Source organism: Dipodomys spectabilis, unplaced genomic scaffold, assembly GCF_019054845.1.
Source record: "Dipodomys spectabilis isolate Male_0828 unplaced genomic scaffold, ASM1905484v1 ptg000130l, whole genome shotgun sequence".
NCBI lineage: Eukaryota > Metazoa > Chordata > Mammalia > Rodentia > Heteromyidae > Dipodomys > Dipodomys spectabilis.
Window position 1 is genome coordinate 1504436 of NW_024870807.1, and position 22547 is coordinate 1526982.

Below are 22547 nucleotides of genomic sequence, written 5' to 3' on the forward strand. Positions count from 1 at the left end.
CCCTACCACAAGGTACTGTTTCATCACAGACTCCAAACAACACAGGTCATGGACTGCAGCCTCCAGAGCTGTGAGCCAGTCCTCTGCACTGACAGATCCTCTCTAGTGTTCACCATAGTCACAGAGAGCTGACTAACATAGCTAGCTACTTGGTCTGGACATTCTGTAGAGTAGATCAGATCACCATGTAAGTTGGTACACTCGTTTTCGGTGTCCCTGTCTTGATTTATGCATTGCTATACTGTCTGCCCTCTACAAACTAATAGATATTAGTAGCCTTGCATTTCCTCATAGACTATGTGGCATAGCTAGCAGTGTACCATAGACATGGCATCCTCTCTCTATCCTCGCTCAAGCCTCACTTCATTTTACAAGCAGCCAACCTCTAATCTCCAGGTTAAAAACACAGGCAAGGCACTGCTGATGACACAGAGCCACTTTATGGCTCATTTAGTCCTCAAATGATGTCATTCTAATAATCTCCTAGTCTCATGGCCCCACATTAGATTTCACAAGTGCAGGGTGCTTGGGAGGTGCCACTTGCCTGTCCTTCACCTCCTCTGAGGACATTTAGGCCTCTGCAACTAAGTGCATCTTGGGACAGACCAGTCACTGTTAACGTTCGTTAGGGGAGAAAAGTTCTAGGCAGTTTGGAATTCAAAATATAAATGTAGAGCAGCCTGACAGTTAAGAGGCAGGGTAGAATTCTTTAGAATCAAGTCTGCAGCCTGTCTGTTAGTAGTGCTGCAACATTTCTGGAGAAAGGGATGTCACTGGAACACAGTTGCACTCCTGATCTATGGCTGCTTTTGTAATACAGCAACCAGGTAGCTGCAAGAGAGACTGCCTGCTCTAGAAAGATAATTTACAGCAAAAGTTGGCCAGCTTCTGCTCTGGGGTGTCTCCTGAGGAGGCTAGCATTGCCAGCAAAGCGGCCTCCATCTGGGAGCATCCCCTACCCTACCCTCAGATGTTGATGTGCTGACTTAAGTCTTTTAATGATTCTGAGGGTCTGAGACATGTGCCTCTTTCCATGTGTGAAGAGTCTCAAAAAGAAGCATGCTGGCTGTGTGGAACTCAGTGGTAGAGTGTGCTCAGCATGAGCAAAAGTCTAGGTTCTATCCTTAGCATCAAAAACAATTTTTTAAAGAAAAAGCACTAAGGAACATGTAGAGTTTAGCGAGGGGAGGGGGAGAGAGGGTCCTAGAGAGAAGCAGTGGAAGAAGTGCAGGCACAGAGGTGACAGTGCAGTGTCCACTTTAGCAACTGGAGAGGAGGCTGCAGATGGAGAGGAAAGTGGACAGGGCCACCTCCACCCGTGGGTGGTAAGGGCTCTGTCAATGGCACTGAGACTGAGATGTGTCCGGCACGGGGTGCTATGATGGGATGGAACTGGCAGCAGCAGTGAAGTCGTGGGGAGTGGGGGTGAAACTTGACCATGCACTGCAGACGGCTTCTGGCCACCTCTTGGACCACTGTATAAATGGTATGGCCTATCTGATTTCCTCTCGGCCCCATGCTGCTTCCATTCACAGTCCAACCACTGCTTTGTCCATACTCTGCTTTGTTTCTGATTTCTAACCTGCTGTGGTGTTAGTCAGCTCACTGTCACTACAACAAGGTGCGAGAGATAATGAGGTTCTAAGGAGAAAAGGCTCACTTTGGCTCACAATTGGAGGGGTTCTGGTCCATGATCCATGGCCCCTGGTCTGAGCCCGCATAGAGGCCACACTCGCTTCATGGTGGGAGGGCGTGGTGGACTAACCTACACAAGCCAGGGGGCTGGGTGAGAGGGAGACACCCTCGGGTCCCACAGCCCTTTTGAGGGCACATCCCTACTTAATGGCCTCGGTGCTTCCTCCTAGCCCCACCTCCTGGATGCTCCAGCACCTCCCATGGCACCTCTGCAGGCACCAACCCTTTCACACACAGATAGGTCTTGGGAGGACATGCAAGATGTGTCCAATTTCTGTTTTGTTGTTATAGTATTTTAGTCACAAACTGACTTTTAAAAATGTTCGTAGATTTCTAGTTTCCAGCCTGGCACACAGAGTTTAGAAGCTGCCCTTCCATCCTATCAAGTGAAAACCTGAGCAGATTCAAAACACTAATGATTTTCCTTAAATCTGCAAAGTGAGACCACAGGGAGAGACAGACAGGTAAGTGTGGTGCAGAAATCAACCTAGCAGACACTGCTGAGGAAACCCTGAGCTGCAGTGACCTATGCCGTGAGTACAAATCTGACAGGTGACATCTCAGGACAGTCTCGTCACTGGAGCTCTTCTACTTTTTGCCTAGGTTCATCTCCTAGAGTTTTACTGGGCTATCACAACGAATCTGGAGAAAACTCTCCATATAAGATTTTGAAATATGCCAGAACATTTTAGTTCATCTGATCAAGAGAAACTACACGGAGCTAAACTGATGGGGCTTTATCACCTTTCCACTCACCTGAAGGAAGCCAAACCCCAACCGTGGGCCTCTCTTGACTTTCACATAACCATGGGTGAGGACCCAGCCTCTGCTCTCTATTCAGCTTCTTCATCGGTGGGGATGAGTCTGAAGTTCGTGGTCCTGAAATGCTGCATTCATATGGAGTGCCTCCCTCTCCCCACACCTGACCATCACACTGTTCCTTCAAGCTCAGCTAGCTGGAAAAATTCACAAAGCTACTAAATGGGCAAGAACAGTTTGGTTAAAGGTAGATCAGAACCATATTCAAATGTGGAAAGGATGTTGGAATTACCAGACTGGAAATTTAAAACGACAAGGACTGTTATGACTTGGATGGTTTTAACCCTTCCCCAACTTGTGTTGGCAACTTCCTCCTCCGTGCAACTGTGTCTGGAGGCAGATGCCGATGGGAAGGTGTCACAAATGCCTCCATGCTGCAGCGACAGAATGGGTTCTTCTGCCATATGAGTACCCAGTACCATATCCAGCACTGTCATCTTAGACTGCCAGCCTCTGAACCATAAGAATCAACTTCTTTCTCTTCCTCTTAACTGGGTCAGTTTATAGTTTTCTATTACAGCAACACAAACCATCTAAGACAATCACTAAAACTTTAACAACTCTAATGGATAAAGTAGGTAGCACATGAGGACAGATGAATATTGTAAACAGAGACAGGACAATTCTTTAAAAGAAAAAAAAAAAAAAGAATGAAAAATTCCAGGTGCCGGTGGCTCACACCTGTAATCCTAGCTACTCAGGAGACTGAGATCTGAGGATCACGGTTCAAAGCCAGCCCGGGCAGGAAAGTCAGTGACACTCTGGTATCCAATTAACCACCAGAAAACTGGAAGTGGCGCTGTGGCTCAAGAGGTAGAGCACTACCCTTGAGCTGAAGAGTCAAGGTATAGCACACGGGCTCAGAGTTCAATCCCCACAACCAACACACACACCAAAAAAAAAAAAAAAGACTGAAAAATAAGTGAATGCTTGGGACCAAAGTCATTGTACAGAAATGAAAGGTGCCTTGGATTGGTGGATTACACTGAGGATAGAACTACGTACCTGGATGATATATAAAAGAAACTGCCAAAACTGAAGTAGAGATAAAAATGACTGAGAAACAAAACAAAAATCAGACCAGAATACCCAAGAAGTGTGGGACAGCTACTAGATGTAAGGCACGTACAAGGGGTGCAGCAGGGCGAGAAGAAACAGAGCAGAGAACAGAAAAAATATCTGAAGCCACAATGGAGAATTTCCCCAAATCAATGTCAGATCCCAAACCACACACCCAAGAAGCTCAGAGACCACCACACAGGATAAATACTAAATAAACCAACAAAAAACCTATACCAAAGCACATCATAGTGAAATTACAGAGACTGTAAAAACTCAAAGATAAAAATCTAGCAAGAAGCCAGAAGACAAAACATCCTATAGAAAAAATAAAAATAGGAATTATCTTCTCAGAAACTATGTAGGCAAGGAAAAAATGGATTAAAATTTCACTGGGTGCTGGTGCCTCACACCTGTAATCCTAGCTACTCAGGAGACTGAGATCTGGATGGCCAAACTGGGCAGAAGTCTGTGAGACTCTTATGTCCAATTAAGCATAAACACAAACAATAAAAGCCAAAAGTAAAGTCAGTCAATCTTAAGTGGTAGAGCACTAGCCTTGAGCAAAAAAGCTCAGGGACAATGCCCAAGCCTTGAGTTCAAGCCCCAGGACTAGTACAAAATAATAATAACAACAATAACAATAATAATGATGATGATGATAATAGGGCTGGGAATATGACTTAATGGTAGAGTGCTTGCCTAGCATGCATGAAGCCCTGCGTTCGATTCCTCAGTACCACATAAACAGAAAATGCTGGAAGTGCTATACTGTGGCTCAAGTGGTAAGAGTGCTAGACTTGAGCAAAAGAAGCTCAGGGACAGTGCCCAGGCCCCAAGTTCAAGCCCCAGGACTGGAAAAAAATTAATAATAATAATAATACAATGCTAAAGGTGAAAAACTTACCAGCTTAGAATTCTATATCCTTCAAAATTATCTTTCAAAAGTAAAGGAGAAGGACTTCTTGGGGCCCACTCTGAACAGTCTCACTATTTCCTTTCACTTTTAAATAAACTTATTCTATTTACCTTAAAAAAGAAAATGCAAAGGAGAAATAGAGACTTTCTCAGACAAACAAAAATAGGCAACCCATAGACTGACCTTATGAGAAATGTTAAAATTCTTCAGAGAAAAGAAAAATTACATGGGACAAATATTTGGTTCTACATTTTTAAAAGGAATATTACAGAGGAATAAATGAAAGTAAAAGTCCTTATTCTTCCTCTTTATTTCTTCTTTTTAAAGGTGCATACTAGGGTTTCAATTCAAGGCTTCTTATTTGCTAGGCTGGCATCCATATGCCCAAGTCACACTCCTGGTTCTGATTGTTTCAGGGTTTTGGGTTGTTGTTGGATATAGTATCTCGCCTCCTGCATGGGTATGCCTGGATGAGAGCTACCACAGGCATATGCTACCTGCCACGCTCTCAGTTGAGAAGGGAGTCAGGGAGGTCTAGGAAGGAATTTCAGAAGAATTCTTTTTCTTTCGTCCTTCATATACTTCTGAATCCCCTCTTTAAACAGACATTGTCCAAAAATATTAACCAGTTTGTCTTGAGACTTACCATACACACCATTACAGTTGTATTATGCACAAAAATAGTAAAAATGATGAAAATGCATTTTCTTGAGAAATTCACTCCTTGACTGGTAAAAGCAGTGCAGCAGTATGAAAGAACAGATTGTGAGCCCCCAGCATCTGGGATATTCCACAAGTAGCTCAGACCAACATCTGGACTTACTGAGTAGACCCTTGCCTCCATACCTGTCCCTCCTGGGTTCTCTCTCCAAGCATCACCATTACCACCTTATCCATGTGCCCTCAGGATGCCTTTGGAGATTGCTTTGCTCTTCTCTGAACAGAATCTGTCACTAAGTCCATTTCTTTCTAGCCCTTGAATATCTGTTATTCATTTTGGCACATCTTACCCTGTCACCTTTCCTAGACTTACAAAAACCTAACCGGTTTCTCAACATGCAACCTCCTTGCCTTCAATGCACTCTCCTTGATGGGCAAATGGATAGTTTTAAAGCAGGCCTGATCAGGTGAACACTTTGCAAGATGAAGTCCAAGCTCTTCAGCTAGGTACATGCAGCTCCCTCCTCACCCCCTCCCCACCCTGCCTGCCCTCCTCTTTTTTCCAGCTCCAAATACTCACCTTGCATTCCTTCCAAGATGGACCTCTCAGAGGCTCCCAAACTTGCCATGCTCCCCTGGCCTGGAGTCTTTTCCCCTTCCCTCAGGGCTTAACCCAATGACCCCTTCCCTTCCAGGAAGCAGTCCTTGACCTACCCTACTCTTTACAAGGCTAGGCCAAGGATTGTACCTCTGAGCTTCCTGGTGCCTGCCTGGCTTTGCCAAGCTGAAATGGTCTATTTACAGCTATCTCTACAGGAGATGCTAAGCATCAGCACAGAAAGGGAGAAGACTACCTGCTGATTACCATTTTACCTCCTGGCTCCATTATGCAGAATCAGAAGATGACATTGTCAAAGTTAATTTTCTGGACTTTTATCACAAAATGAGAACATAGTAGGTATGCACAAACAACAATGGACAAATAAAACATTATATTGACTGAAATTCAGTTCTGAGATAAATACATTCAGGCCTGCTACTTGTACCCACATATACATTTGATGCCACCAATGTGACTACAAATTAGCGACTAGCCAGTGGACATTTATTCTTGATGGTCACACAGTAAGCATGACAGAGAATGGGCCCTTAGGCCTAGAGGTGAGGCTCAGTGGTATCCAGCCAGCCTAGAAAATGCAAAGCCCTGAGTTGAAATTCCAGAACCCCAAAAGCAAAAAATGAAAGAAACAAAACTAAAACATGGGACTGTGGGCCAAACACGTGCAAACAGACTTTCCTGAAGCTGAGATGGGGTCTCTCTAGCTGACAGCATTGGCTCTGAAGTTAAGGTCAAGTTTAAACCCTCCTTGTCACTTACCAAAGAGGAAACATTCACCTTCCTGGGACTCTGCTTCTTCATCTGAGAAACAAGTGCCCAGTTTAAAAGCCCACAAGTAGGAATGGTCTGTCTGCTATTTTTATGCACTGAGTTTGAAGGAGGCTTGAATAAGAGGGATCCCGGAAAAAATAAAATAGTCTACCAGTATACTAAATATACTGTCGTATATTTATACGTAAAGTTGAAAGATGGCAAATAGGTTAAAGTAATTTAGCAATAGGCTGTTCTAAAAACATTCTGTGGCCAAAATATACATAAACAATTACCGACAAAATTATAAAGTCTCTGGTGTTCTGAAAGAATACACAGAGCCTACAGCAATCACTTCAGAGTCAGGAAGTCTACTGCTACCCAACCTATGATTTACACTATTTGTAAGTTTTAAAAAAAATGGTCTAAAATTGCACTGTTTTCTTTCCTTTTCTTTTTTTTTAACTGCTACATAAACAGTATGACAAGATGATTCCACAGTGCTTTGTCATTATATACACTGAGAATTTTTAAGACACTGGCTTAATGCAGCCCTGTTATAAAACAGTTCATTTTGACTTCATAGTAGGGTGTGTAGCTGAAGATATGGGAATCTATATACTCACATACAAAGTCATGAAAATCTTAACTTTCATAGCTTTTATAATACACGGATTAAATCTGTGATTGATATAAATCACAAGAAAACTTGTAGGAATTCCTTTGGTTTTCCAAATTTTTGTCAGTAGGTCAAGGCAACCTCAGAGTCCTTAAAATGGGATGCACATTAGCAAGGGCTCTTAGTTCTCTCTTGTTACCTGTGTACTTGTAGGACAGTGTGCAGCAATATTTGCATTTTCATCACTTGCTCAAAGAAATTTCTTAGTGAAGCCCCCAGCACTGTATTTAACCTTGTAAATATGGTATTTTAATCTATGTATGATCTTAGTTTTTAGTTCCAACATTATTCCAAAAGAGCTTAAGTTCTTTTAGTACTGAAGTTCTCCTATTTAACAACAAAAAACAAAACCCTAAATAAATGAAAAAGTATTACAGTCTTATAGATGGGGCCTATAAGATACCAGAAATGTATCTTATTATTCCAAAATGCCTTATTGCTTTTTATCATATATAAAAAGGAGCAAAATAGGTTGAATCTCATAACCTAAAGGACTTCCAAAACCTACTTTCATAGAAAGTACTCATCTGATTTTCATTCAAACCCACAGATTTATTGTTAGTTAATTAATTACCTTGCAGAACTGCAGATCAAGCTCAGGGCCTCTCACATGCTAGGCAAACATCCTACTACTGCATAGAGTTATACTTCTGGCCCACAAACCCACATAATTAAATTCATAGATTACTTTTATTTTTTTGTCAGTTGTGGGGCCTGAACTCTGAGTCTGGGCGCTGTCCCTAAGCACTTCAGCTCAAGGCTAGCACTCTGCCACTTGAGCCACAGCCCTACTTCCAGCTTTTTCTATTTATGTGGTGCTGAGGAATGGAACCCAGGTCCTCATGCATGCAAGGCAAGCACTCTACCACTGAGCCACCTTCCCAGCCCCACAGATTACCTTTTTTTAAAGAAGAATGCCTCATTTTAGGGGCCATGTATAGCAAAAGGATATTATGTTTTTTGTTTCTTTTTTAAGGGCCATGTATAAGAAAAATAAATGTTTTGTTTCTTTTTTCCTAGAAAGTGCTTATATGTTGGATTAAATGAGCATTTTCTATAACAACAATGAAATAAGCATAGTGCAAATGTTATAATTCTACAAAGAAAAGTTTTCAGGGCGAGGTTCATACACAAAGTCCCAGCCATGTAGGAAGGAAAGATTGGGTAGACTGTGGGTTGAGGCCAACCAGTACAAAAAGTTAGCTAGACTTCATCTCAATCAACCAAGTGCATTGGCCTGTAGCTATAATCCCAACTACAGGGTTCAAGATCACTCTAGGAGAAAAGTGTAAGATCCTAGCTGAAAAATAACTAAAGTAAAAAAAAAAAAGAGCTGGGGATATGGCTTAAGTGGGAGAGTATATGCCTAGCAAATACAAAAGCCAGAGTTCAAACACTAGTAATTCCAGAAAGAGAGAAAAGGGAAGAAAGAAAGGAAAGGAAAAAGAAGAAGAAAGAAAGGAAAGGAAAAGGAAAAACACAGAAAAGGAAAAAGTTAGCTCACACTAAATCCTAGCTACGAGAGGATAAAACTGTGACAATCATCACAATTCAAGACCAGGTTGGGCAGTAAAGCCCCCTACACTCTGTCTCAACAAGCTCGACATGGTGGCACATGGCTATGATCCCAGAAACAGGTGAAGCCTAAAATAGACAGATCATAGTTCAGGTGCATGCCAGGCTGGAACCGAGATCCTATCCTAAAAACAACCAATGAAAATCAAGGCTAGAGGCATGCTCAGCAGTAGAGCACCAGTCTAGTGAACAACAGCTTGTGTTCAAACTCTGCTACTGCCAAAAAATAAAAAAAAATAAAATAGAAAAAAGAAGAAAAATTTCAGCAAGATGGTAGTGACAAAAGCTAGAGACTACTGGCTCAGAAATGATCACAATACAGGGTTTGTTTTTTTTTCCTTACAGTGAATCTCAAGTCTATTAAACTCGGAAAACTGGCTTCATATTTCCTCAAGTAACCTAACAACTTTATAGTAGAATATTGCTGCCTGTATTTGTTTACATAATTATTGATCACTAAGAAGTAGTCTTTTCAACAGTGCTTCTCTAAAGTAACAAAAATCCAAATTCTGAAAATTATTTTCTTATATCTGACTATGACTCAAGATAGTCTGCATATTTAAAATCATAAGCAGAGCTGGAGGTGTGGGTCCAACCCCTCAGCACTGTAATGAAAGAAACAGAAACTGAACATTTAAAATCAGAACCAAATCTAGGTAATGCAAAATGCACTGCAAAGTGTAGTGTTCTGCCCTCCATGTTACCCTCTACCTTTAATCAATTCTAGTCTTAAAAAGAAATACTCCATGTAATTAACACATGACCCATAATTTCTCTCCTGGGCATTTGTCCCAGGAAAATGAAAACTTGGGATTCACAAAAATGTGCTTCATGAGTGTGTATAGCCGTTTTATTTGTAATAGTCGAAACTTAGTGCTGACTACTAACCTGCTCCAGGTGAGTCTCCAGAAGACAGTGAGGCACAAAAGCATCCAATTCCAGGTTGTTTGCAATGACTCCAGTTATGTAACAGTCCACAGGGAAAATCAGAGATGGAGCAAGGAGGAATACCGGCTAGGGCTGCGGAGAGCATGAGACTGGGAAAGTAAGTATGTGAAGGAGGGCAGCAGGAGGCTTCTCCTGGCGATGGAAATTCTCCCCCTCTAAACCTAGGCCTTTCAAAGTTAAATCCCTCTCTACATTTTTACAATTTGATTGCCTGGGAACCCGCTACTAAAATTAGGGCTAAATTGTAATGGTTATTATTAGCTTAGGTTTATCATTTCGTATTTGACCTGGGCTTTAACTTTTCATCCTACTCAAATGAATTCAATTACTTACATTTCTTTTGTTGTAAATTGGTTCAAAGTTACCTTAGAAGTAAGTAGGGGTCAAATAATAAATATATTTTTTGAAGAAAAAAAAACCTTAGGCCTTGACAGTAAACAATACATTACAAAATGTTATTATACTTTGTAAAGCAGGTTAGCCCAAGGATCTCTGTTATTCTGTACAACTGCATGTGAATTTATACTTATTTTAAAACATAAAATGTAATTTAAAATAAAACTTCAAAAGAGTAACATTGTAGCCTACTAAATTTTCTTTGCAATACTGAGACCTAAACTCCACAACTCACCAGGGCACTTGGATTCTTTGTAAGAACTGTGAAAGTAGATGATGTATGAAGTGGGCTGCTCACCCAATGACTCCTAGCAGTTTTTGTAAACATCTCAGGCATCTGTGAGTCTCCCCAGTTCCCACTAGGGGCAACCTCTGGCCAGACAAACACCTTTCAGAGTTCACATCATAAGGCGGGAAGTCTGACCTTTCCTGGACTGCTACAAAGAATTCCCCAATGACCAGGGAGTCAGTCACCTCCTGGTCCACCCAGGTAGGACCTCTTCAGGAGACCAGGATGTCAGCCTTCATGTGAATGTGCTTTCTTACACAGCAAAGGCTCTGCCAGTTACAAGAACTTTTTCTGCTATCTGCATTGCTTTAAATCATTTGTTCCAGGAGGAAATACTCTATTCCAAGGGGATCAAAAAATATACATAGACACTTGTCTAGTCTTTTTCTTCCAAAAATGTAATAGATCATATTAGAAAGTGATTTTAACCCACTTTAATGACATCTGATTACTAAAATAATTATATGATAGATTTCAAAGTCCTCTTTTCCAAGATTAAGTCTAATGCATTAATATGCATTAAATAAAAACATTTTAGAAAAAAAGAGTAAGCATATAAAATGTATTTGTTTTCTTATGCTGGGGTTAGAGACAAAAGTGCTCAGCAGTAGTCTGGAACATCACGCTGGAGAGGGTGCTGGAGAGGGGTTTGGCCTGCTGCGTGACAACTGGGGCCTTTAATTGGAAACATACTGTAGTCCATAAATGGGGACACTTGGTTTTCCACATCCTCTGTATCTAGTCTAAAACAGATCACAGGAAATGTCAAAGACCAATGGCGGAATCTAAGAGAGAAAGCATCCTTTAGTAGTCACAGTTAGTCACCTCCACTCCTATCTGCACTGCTCTGACTGGGCCTCCCATGCACTACTTACAAATGCTACCTCTAAGAGCCTTCAAATAACTTAGCAGTGGAGAGGACGGTTCCTCTAGCTGCCTACTATAAAACACTTAAACACCAAGACTCCAATGAGAGCAACTGAACACTTGCAAACGCTGAAGGCTGCCATCTACACAAACTACCCAACTACCCACTCAAAATGGAGATACAATTCTGCAACTACCTCAGGTTACATGGAAAATAGAATTATATGCTAATTTGTTCCTATATTAAGTTATCATAGAAGGTCAGACGAAGCACAGTAAAATGAATTCTGGAAAAAAATTAACTAAATAGATTGGTATGTACCGTATCAGAGTAAACTGTTTATCTTAATAGATATAAATACTAGAGGATTTTTAAAGCAGGGTACATTCTCTTTTTCAAAACTAAATGCTTCAACCAACCCCGGGCAATGACTTGCATGATTTAAAAATATTTTATATAAATAATTGTTCCCTAAAGGAGAACAGAGGCAGGCTCATTTTTTTCAAGGGAAGGGAAAAAATAGATATGGGCATAGCATCCAAAACTAATTTCCTCAGAAAAGCTTCATTTAATCTATGTATTTCTTAACTTTAATCCACATAAATAGTTCTGCATGTACTGTAAAATGAACACTCAGCTTCATTGATTATAACTTATTTTCTATTTCACTCCAGAATAAGCTAATAAACAACTAAGTGTTTTGCTTAATGAAGACTTTTCTGGAGAAAATATGCTTTCTTTTAAAAATCAAAATCAATATGTTACATTGTCTTTTTTGTTCTGGAAGGCAGAAGTAATTCTGTGGATACTCCATTGACTTTTTTAAAAAGTATAAATAAAATTAATGGTTGGGAAATTTGGCCTTTGACAGAAAAAGGGACCCAGGGACAGCCGATGATGGTAGTTACAAAGCAGCCAGGTCGGCACAGGACACAACAAAGACAAGGGGCTGAGAGCATCTGTCTCCGGCCCTTAGGCAAATTCCCAGGAAAAAACAATAAAGCAATAATTTTGTATTCTAGAACCTAGCTTCGTCTCATTAAGAGGTATTTATAGTTTCTATTTTATTTCACCATTTCCAATACCTCGCAGTAAGAGCTGGCTAGCATTCACAGAGTCAGAGTCATCTGGATTTCCAGGAAATCATAGCTCACTTTTCATTTCTACAGGGTTTACCTATTGATTGTAATGATTTAATAACTACTAGTTACCATAAAATGAGTTAGGTTCCCACGGAACATCAATTTGACATCTTGTTCAAATACTTACTTTTCAACTATCCACTACCAGCACTATTTTACTTGATTTTCTCCTCACCAGGTCAGATATAGAGACACTAATACAGATGTAAAACCTTCAGACACCTTGATATGTAAATATACAGGTATCTAAAAGACTGAGAATTACATTAAAAGGACGAGAAAAGGTCTGACAAAAACGAAAACATGAAGAGTCCTGATAAAAATCAGGACTTAAGTAAATTAATCTTCATTCCCAGTGAAAGCAATCTGATATGCGGAGACTGAGGGTTAGTCTACCATAAAATATGGCACATTAAATACTACAATAACCCACTTGAAATGTCTTAATATAATTATGTTGTCATCTATAAATGATTGTACGTATAATTATATTTTAGTATTCATTACCATGGTTCCAATGCAAAATATATTGAAACTGTAAAAGATACTGAGCCAAGTTGGGATAACATCAAACAAATTAGTCGCTATTCTATGACTAAAACTGAGGCTCAAAATCTTTAAACACAAGACATTTGGACCATGGTGATCGCAGGTGACAGTCATTCCTGCTGGCTTGCTTATATTCCTGATGGTATTCCCCCAGCTAGCTGAGAAGAATAAGAATCTTCTTACACCCAGCTAAAAGGAAAGTCTTTACCATGCCCCTTGAAAAAGCTCATTTTCACATTACTCAGGCTTCATTATGCTAAATCAATATTCGTTTAGTCACTAGGGTTATTGACATATTTTAAAATAAAAGTATACCCTTCAGCTACTGCACTCATTACAGGTAATTTGTCTTGTCAGAGAGCAGGGAATATTACCCTAGTCTTTCAGGGGCTGACAGCCCATGGAAATACCTCCCCATGGTTACAACTGTAAATAATTTTAAGGTAAAATATTGAAAAATCAATGACTGTTTCCTGCAATCTGTCACAAACAAATCAATCATAATCTGCACTGCCAGAGAGTATGATTTGAGGGAGATGGGAGCAGATGTAATTCTTGGCTGGAATCTCTCATTTCAAAATCACTTCACATAATGGTGTCATCATTTAAACACTTAACAGTCTAAGCGACTGCCACTGTAACGTGGTGTTGGACACAGCCACAGGAAGAGGAGGAGAAAATGCCACCGCCATTATGTTAACAAACATTTCATTTCAATGGCTGGAGCATTAGTAAATTTGCTTGCAAACAGTTTTACCTGCCCCTTTCACAGTCCTAAATTAATCAAGGCTGATTTTCTGTGTTCTGATGCCTAGGAAATAGCCCACGACCCAAATTATACTCTCTAAAGCACATGTGCCTTTTAATTTAAAAGCCCATTATAGAGAATAAAATTTGGAATTAACAAATAAGACATTTGGGTTACAGCATATTGATAATTCTATGTAACAATGATGAAATAGTGTCATTCATGCCAAGATCATATCTTTATGACTGACTTAAAAGTAGGTTTAAAGGTTTGTGGCTGATGTTTCATTTTATATTTTTCTATTGATAAATACTGTTCTCAACTTTCTAATATTGTAGTATATTCTAAAATAACTGGTAAACACTTGGCATTTTAAAAAACTGAATTCCATACACAGGCCATACCATAGACTGCTATTTTAAAAGTCGGAGTATAATAACCCAAATATACCAAGTGTAAAGTCTTGATCAAGGTCATGATATTAAATTGTTTCACAATATAAACTGCTTTCCAAATGACCACTTGAATATCAGCATTTTTCCTAGGCTACATTTTAATGGCTTCTGTAGCTCCTTACACCTTCTATAGAGGGAAGAGTAAAAGAATCTGAAATGGATATATTTTTCTTTTCTAAAGATTAACCCCAAACACTGTTTGATGTAGAGTCCTTTCTAAAGAGCTGTGTGTTTAAATGGAGCCCAGTTCCTTTCATGGAAGAAATCAAATTGAACTATCACATTTCTTACCAATTGCCTCCTTGTATAATTAGACACCATGAAGCCCTTTATTGTAATAGTAATATTCTTCCCTAGATATAGGTCAGGGGTAGATATTTTTAATGACTAGAAAATTCCTGCATATCATTTACTTTAAAAGGAAAACAAATAGATACAAATACTATTATACAATTTAAGCCTGTGTAAACATTCTTAGACAAGTAATCAGTTCTGATTTAGAACAATTTCTAATTTACCCTACATCATCAAGTGGTAACACGACATCAGAGCATAAACCTCTGATAGACACAAACAGGATCCCAATTTTTCATCAAGAAGCTTAGATTTTGTTAATACCAATAGTTTTAAAATGAAAACACATACTAAATTATCAAAGACAACATGCAGAATAAAATAGAGCTCTCAATTCCCTGTGAGTCTTTGCAACAGCAGAGTAAGGAGTAAGCCAACCTAGAAATCGGAAGAGGAAAGCACTGCCTACAACCTAGAACTGCAGGAAAATTGGAAAGGGACCCCAGGTCTGAAGTAGGAAAAGAACCCACGCTAGTGTCCCCAGCTCTAGTGAACTTGTACTAGCTCACCCCAGGCTTGGCCTAAAGAACTTGTCAGCAGAGCCTTGGGAACAAGCTGCCAACCAGCAAGTCTTGCACTCAGAGCCTAGACAACCCCCAGATAAATACCACAAAGAGCAAAGAGGTAAATGAGGACAGTTCCACGTGCTAAATACATGACCATCAACCACCAAGTGAAATGTCATCTACCAGAGCTGTGCAGGACACTACCTTCTCAGAAAGAAGCTATTTTAAGGGCGCTGAGCATGCCGAAATGATATTTCTCAGCTCTCGCAATACAGCCCACAACCCCAGTGACACCGGCTCCGAAACTCAGCAGAGGAAGTCAAGATAATTTACATACCCAAATTTAAAGAAACTGCTATCTACTGGACATACCTTGTATGTAGGAAAGGTTTGAGATTACACAGAAAAGTATTCTTACAAAAGAGATATTATTAACTCCAGGTCCTCAGAATCTTCTCCTCCCAAGAAGCCAGCACGGGAGGCTCCATTAACTGCGGAAGCTTGAAGAGAAAAAACAGCAATAGTTAGGGTCATCTCTCCTCACTTCCTTCCTTCAAGCAATTACAATTTAATTACCAATACTTCAATTGATTTTATTCCTGTATGATACATTTCTCAAAAAGCACACTCTTCAGCTATTTCCACTAAGGAACATTTAGTAGAACCTTCTCAATTAACCAAGCATAACCCATTACTACTGGAAGGATGTTTCTCCATAATCTCAGAACAGTGGCAGACACCCCTCCATCTATTTCCTATAAAAGGAATTGCATTTTTACTACATTTGTATACCTTTCGTGTAATGAAATATGAATCTTAACAGATCTGGCCAAAAACAGATATGAAATTGGACAAATCTGCACATACATTTTTCCTTTATCCTTAGAAGGTAAAAGCCCCTAATACCTGTGTGTTTTAATTTCAACAACTATAGATAGATAGATAGATAGATAGATAGATAGATAGATAGATAGATAGATATAGATGCTTTAAAAGCAAAACATACAACTAAGCTTAAAGGTAAACAAAAAGAAGCCAGGTTGCTGGTTGCTGAACATTTTCTTCCTGTCTGTATCACACGTGTATTCTAACTTGTGTATACTTTCATAGATGAAGCCCATGTTTGTGAGCCACAATTATTGCATAGGGACACAACAATGGATGATTACTTCACATCACAGTCCAAACCACTTCCATGCCTTTGAAAGTATTTTCAAGAAGCATGCGTTTTGTTAAAGGCTACGTGACTGAAGTTGCTTCAGTAAAATGAGCCTCTTTCATCAGAAAATAATCATTATTACTTAATAAAATGCCCTGCATCACTAATCTAGCTTCTTGCTTTGCCTACTAAATATAAATACTCTTCAAAATAATTCTAACAGCTTTTCTCCTCCACCTACATTTATAGCCATATTTTTCTTTGTTTTTCTTATCTTTACGTAGTTGTACAAAGGACTTGCCATTTAATGGAGTAGTTTATGAATATAATGCATCTTGATCAATGTCACCCCTTTCAACATTCTTACCCATTCCTCCCAACCTAACCCTTCTCTCACTTTTCAAAATTTTGTAGAATATCCTCACTTTCTCCTCTTCATTCTTACAACACCCCTCTTTTTTTTTTTTTTTTTTTTTACAAGAAATGGCAAGATGAGGACAGACCTGTCTACTCTTTGCCATTTAGAGTTTGGAACCCATGACTGGAGCAGATACCTCCACTAAATGTATCCTTACAAGAATTACATAATTAAAAATTGTGATTTTGCATAAAAAGATTATTTCCTTTAAATAATAGCTCTACTTATATAAACTATCGCAATCTAGGTTTGAGTTTTACAGTGTGTTTCTAAATCTCACTGATAACATTAAATTATTCCATGCAATTCCAAGATGAAAAATAAAATTAAATTATTTGATGGCATTCCATGAATCAAAGAAAATTATTCACTCCCCTCTTATTTACTGCATTAATAGAGTTTTAATCATCAGAGGTCTCCAGTAACACACTCCGTATTCTACACTTGGCCCTGTTACCCTTTACCTACCTATGCTTGGGTGAAGCCAGCAGACACTGTGTGAGGCTATTCCACACTCAAGTAGAGCATGGCTTGAAGATGAGCCTTAGCCGTGCAAGGGCAGATTTCCGCAATGTGAAGGAAGCCCTCTGCTTCGGAGAGAAGTTAGCTGGAAACATGAGGCACACTTAGTACCTGCCAGAACCACAGGAAACCAGGAATTCTGTGGGGATATTAGATATGACTATCTAATCTAATTTTCTCCAAGGTATCACTCTGTATTACGGCAAATAAACAAATGAAAGCTGTATCAAGGTGCAGAATATCATTAGCCCGAGAAAAAGCTAGAAAAATGGATTACATAAATGACAACTGTAGGAGAAAATTATATTCTCTTCTCCTGAACAAATGTTAAGTGCATCCTCGCTAATAAAGGCTTAAACTCAAACTACATTAGAAAATACTGTTTTTCAATTTTGAAGGGTCTAAGTTAATTTGACAAGCTAAATTGGTGTTTAGGTATACCACAGCCATAAAAACACTGTACATTTATGCAGAAATAAGTTACCAGGATCATACCTCAGATTAAAGCTATGATACTGTCCAAATAAGGGGAAAAAAGAAGTATTAGATTTTATATGTGCTCAGGGTGCACCAGCTGCTGTTCCCTTAAGAAAAAGTATTCACCAACACACAGCTAAAGACCAAAACAGTATTTAAATACACAAGCCAATGCAATGTAGAAATGGGGGAGAAAGAGACAAAGATATTGAGATACTACCTCTCAAAATAGACTGTGCTATTTCAGAATTAAAACAGTATTCCAAAATATGACACTGTGTTCATAATCTATTTTAAACAACCTGTTTAATTCAGTCAGGATTACACGATTTCATTTACTCCCATCTAACCATATAAAAAACAGTTCAATTTTTCCTCAGATTTCTAGAATGTGTAAACATACCGAGAAATATGTGGTGTTATTAATTAAAAACAGATGACACCTAATTAGTTCTTGCCTCATTCCATGTCTTAAAACACAATATATCAAATTTAAAAATAATTCATGGACAATAGCATAAGCTTGGAGATTGTAACTGCCAGAGGGAGGAAGAAATTGATGGTGGAGGGGAGGTTGAGAGATAGTAATCATCTTAAAATTAACGCTCTTGTTTTAGTTTCAGCAAACAAATCTAAGTAAGTCTTCCTTTGATTTTAGTTTACCATGTAATTCTAACCAGCTAATTATCCTTGGAGTCAAGAATGAGCTGGGACTCTACTCTCCACCTGGCTTTTCTCATCATATGGCTATGGTCTCCTTCACTTCCATTTCCTTTTTCTACAATGGGGTTTAATATTAAAGGAAAACACATGCTCATACTGATGGACAGGCAGCATCCAGGAGCTACAAAGAGAAGGAGGATTGGTAATGTGACACTTATGTTAAAGGTGCTGGGTTAGCCAAGGGTGACAGCCTCCATACCATCCCTCATGCCACTGATTTTGCATTCAGATACTCTAAATGAAGCACAGCAGTATTATTTTAGTGATTGCCCAGGTTATGTTTCAGCTTCTTCAACTCATCCACTAGCTTCATTTGCTCAGTGAACTCAAATTTGCATAACACTATTTTGGAAGAAAAGTTTTTGTGTATTTTTAGACATAAAAATGAAGTATTTCATAACCTTCAGAGCCAGGTACTTGATATAAAAAAGAAATTGTTTTGGATTACTGAGACATTCTAGAGACTATTATTTCTTTCGTTAAAAAAAAATCAAGTGGTATAAATTTCTTGTACATTTACCTTTCCATTACGTTCCTGATCCTGCACATTAAGCATGTTCTTTCTCTACAAATTTATTCTGAAACACTAATACACATTTGCTTCATGAGAGACTGTTCTGCTTTTTCTGCTTTTCTTTGGAAATTAGAAACCCTCATTCCACAAAGGTAAAGTACAAAGAAAGCCGACACAAGGTACTGCCAAAAAGCCACAAGTACATGCCAGAGCACTTAACAGTAAACTACCATTTCTCTGTAAAACTTCTGCTGCCAAGCTGCTCCCAAAATCTGGAAGCTTGGAGACAGGTTTCAAGTGCAATTAAATTCTCCCAAAGTAAAACTGTACGAAAATATGCCACCCTTCTTCTGTCTCCATTTATAGACAACATTTTCTCAGGATCTTAATTAAGATAACGATGCACACCTGTGTCAACATTCTCTGGCAAGACAGCCTTATCAATCATAATCCTTTAAGTACACTGAAAACAGCAAAGCGATATGAAGGAAGCAATCTGTTGCCTTTCTTGGGGTTGGTGCTGGCTGTCTCCCACAAGGAAGATGAGATCTCTAAAATACAGGCAGACCTACTTTTATGAGCCTTTAAAGTTTTAACTGTAAACAGCTATTACACTAAATAAACAGGAGTCACCTCCTCTGCACTTGATTGAAACAATGACAACTGTGCTTGTCTAAAACTTGAAGGGCAAGCCCCTTGGCCCTTGTCTTGGCCGTACAATTTGTGGATCGTATTCAAAAGCTCTGCTTAAGAGTTGTGCGTATCTGGATTCTGCAGACATGACAAACCAATAAAGCCTTAAGAAGTTTTAAAACAAAGTTTAGTGGCTCTACATGAAAAGCAATCAGAGCAGACCTATTCCTGGTGCAAGTTAACATGTTTAGGAAAAAAATAATACACAACACAATAGGGAGGGAAAAAAAATTCTTCATAACCTGGGATGAGTGGGAGACAGATCTGCGCTTCAGCGACCAGACCGCTAACAAGTAAACAAGTTCCCAAACGCAAGGGCTGCTGAATAGAACGGTGAAAGCGAGGGGGGGGGGGGGGGGAGCCAGACGTCACCACTATCCAGACAGAAAGCTAAAACCGTGGTGTTCGCCCGCAAAAACGTGAAAGCGTCTGTAATAAAAACGGAGAGACCCCGCCAAGATGCGATCTGAATTCCGCCTGCCAGCCAACGATCAGCCCTGGGGTCTCACACATTCAGCGCGAGTCTATCTCAGACGCCCGGGCGGCCCTGGCCAATCGAGCAGCCCAGCCATCAATGTGCAAATAAAGCAGAAAATAGAGACATCCTCAAGAAATGAGCCTTGGATTTGACGTAGAGCGAAGGTGACAGCCAGAGCCACAGACACACAAACTCTAAACGCTCCAACGTCTTGCAGGCGTCTCTCCGGTCCTGGCCACAGATAAAACCTTACTACAAATGAAAAAGGAAGGAAGGCAGGAAGGAAAAGCAGAAGAAAAGGAAGGAGGAAGGCGAGGGCGGAGGGCGCGCGGGGCGGCGGGGGCGGAACGGCCTGCGGCCCAGGCTGGCGGATTACGCAACCAGGCTGTCTGCGCCACCGATTCGGATTCTCGCGGCACAGACCTCCGTGGCCCGGTTTCAGAAGTCTCCAGTCCTGGACTAGAGCCGAGGGGGAAGCGGGGAAGGACACGCGTGGCCGGAAGGGACACGCCCCCGCCCGGGGGCCGTGACCCCCGGAGAGGCGGGGCCCGGTCCCGTCCGCCGCGCTCCGGCCCGCACTGAGCGAGGCCCGGCGGGGCGGGGACTCACCTCTCCGCCCGCCGCTGCCACCGCGGCGCGGGCGCGCGGGCCGCGGACGCTCCCTCGTGGCCGGCGCGAGTCCCCGTCGGGCGGCGCAAGCGGGCCGCCACCGACCGTTAGCGCGACGGTCTGCGGCGGCGGCGGCGGCAGGCGGAGCAGGGGGGCGGCGAGGCCGCGGGAGGCGGGAGCCACCTTGGCAGGGGCGGGGGACGCTCCCTGGCGCCCCCAGCCCGGGCCTAGGAGAGCGAGCCGGAGAGGCCGCGCTGGTCATTCACGCTCGGCCCGTCGGATCCCCTCCGCTCAGTCCAGGCAGGCTCGCAAGTCCCCGCGGCCGGGATATCCCCGCCACCAGAAAGCAGCTGCTGGCTTCTGGTCTCCATGACAATAGCGCAGCCCAAGCCCCGCCCCACTCCGCCCCTTCTGAGCCTGGACTCTAAGGGAACGGGGCTTACGTCATCGATAGGCGGGGCCTGTGGAGGGCGGTGTCCAATCCGAAGCGAAAGCAATGGAAGGGAAGGGGCGGAGCTAAACGAGGGGTTCTTGGAGAATGTAGTCTGACAGCGAATGGGGTGTCGGAGGGGGGTGTGGAGGGGGGGGAGAGAGCGGGGGTCAATCAGCTTAGGAGGCGGAACCCGGATCGGGAGCAGGCAGAGGGGAGGAGTCGGCGCGCGTGCGTGCGTGAAGGCGCGCCGCCGAGTGGGTGCCCAGTGGCCGAGGTGGGTTAGTGCGAGTGTGTGCCCAGGCTGGAGCTCCGCAAATAAAGTGCGCCTCGCTCACCCAAGTCACCGCGAGAAACTTTTGTATACAGTTTGTGTAGTTATGCTTCGGTGGCCCCACTTGGCCAACACGTCCATGAAAGTCCCAACTCGGGTGCCGAGACGGGCCGTGTCCTGGTTCACCAGCGCCCCTGTCTGTCCCAGAGTTCGAGTGCGTCGGTGACTTGTGGCGGGGGCGGGGGGGGGTGAGGGAGGGGGAGACATGGGGAGAGGGGCTGCTTTGTATTCTCACGGCGTGGCCGTGGTGGGCAAGGACTCTGCCTGTGACTCCATGGTGAGTGTTTGCCTTGCCAGCGCCTCGCTGAACAAACAGTGTTTGGGTTGGGCACTGCTCTGCCGAGTGTTTGCAGTGGCGCTTGGGCGGGTGCAAGCGGAGGGGAAGGCGCCTTGGTTGAACAAAAGGGAAGGGGACCCCGCACCTTCCTCCACCAGGGACCCGGCGGCCGAGCTGCTGATGGAGACCCTGGAGAAAAGAGTCTGCGCGGCTTGGGGGTGGCAGGAGGGCGGGGACAGGACGGGGAGCCACTGGGTTATAGCTGCTCCTTCTCCTGGCAGTTCTTGCCCACCATCTCTCCCTTAGAGAAGGGCTAACCTGGTAGTCGCAGCCCCACCCCAGCCCCGTAGTGTCTCCTCCCGGTCCGGGGATCCTAGGAAGGGAGGCCGAGCCAGAGACGTGCAAACGTCCGAGTCCAGGCCTGGCTCTCGCCCACCTGCTGCTGTGGCTGGCGCTTTGAGGCAGCCAAGCCGAACTTCCTGCGCCCTGGGCGCAGGCATCCATCGGCACTACCAGGGACCTTAGTTGCGATCCTTAGGAATGAGAGACGATCTGCCTCCAAGCCCAGAACCCAGTCTCCGGAAGAACCAGCAATCCCCCAAGTTTGCGATCTGCGGCGGCAAGAAGAGCGCAGAGCGTTCATCCCTTCACAGTCCGTGGCCTCGATCCCTTTGTGCTTGCGAGCACTCGGACCCGCTATCTGGGCCCGCGACGCGTCGAGCCTGCCGCTCCGCCCCGAGTTAGCTGGGGAGGAAAGTTGGAAGAGGTCGGCGCTCTTGGGATGTGATTGTCATCCTGGGGCCGGCGCTCGAGAGTCTGAGAGAAAGAGAGAGGGAGAGCTGGGGACGGGAGGGGGGAGGTAAGAGAGAGAGGGGAGAGGGGG

The 22547-nt window shown here is 42.3% G+C and overlaps 1 long non-coding RNA gene across 1 annotated transcript in view; it reads right to left on the minus strand.

Annotated features, from left to right (window-relative positions):
• LOC122116304 overlaps window positions 1-20693 on the minus strand; it is a 39872-nt gene extending 19179 nt beyond the window's left edge. The window contains exons 1-3 of the long non-coding RNA XR_006148938.1: window positions 20624-20693; window positions 15403-15530; window positions 9664-9795 (exon numbers count right to left, since the gene is read on the minus strand). This is a non-coding gene — a long non-coding RNA (uncharacterized LOC122116304). The remainder of the gene's footprint in view (window positions 1-9663; window positions 9796-15402; window positions 15531-20623) is intronic.
• Between the last annotated feature and the right edge of the window lie 1854 nt (window positions 20694-22547).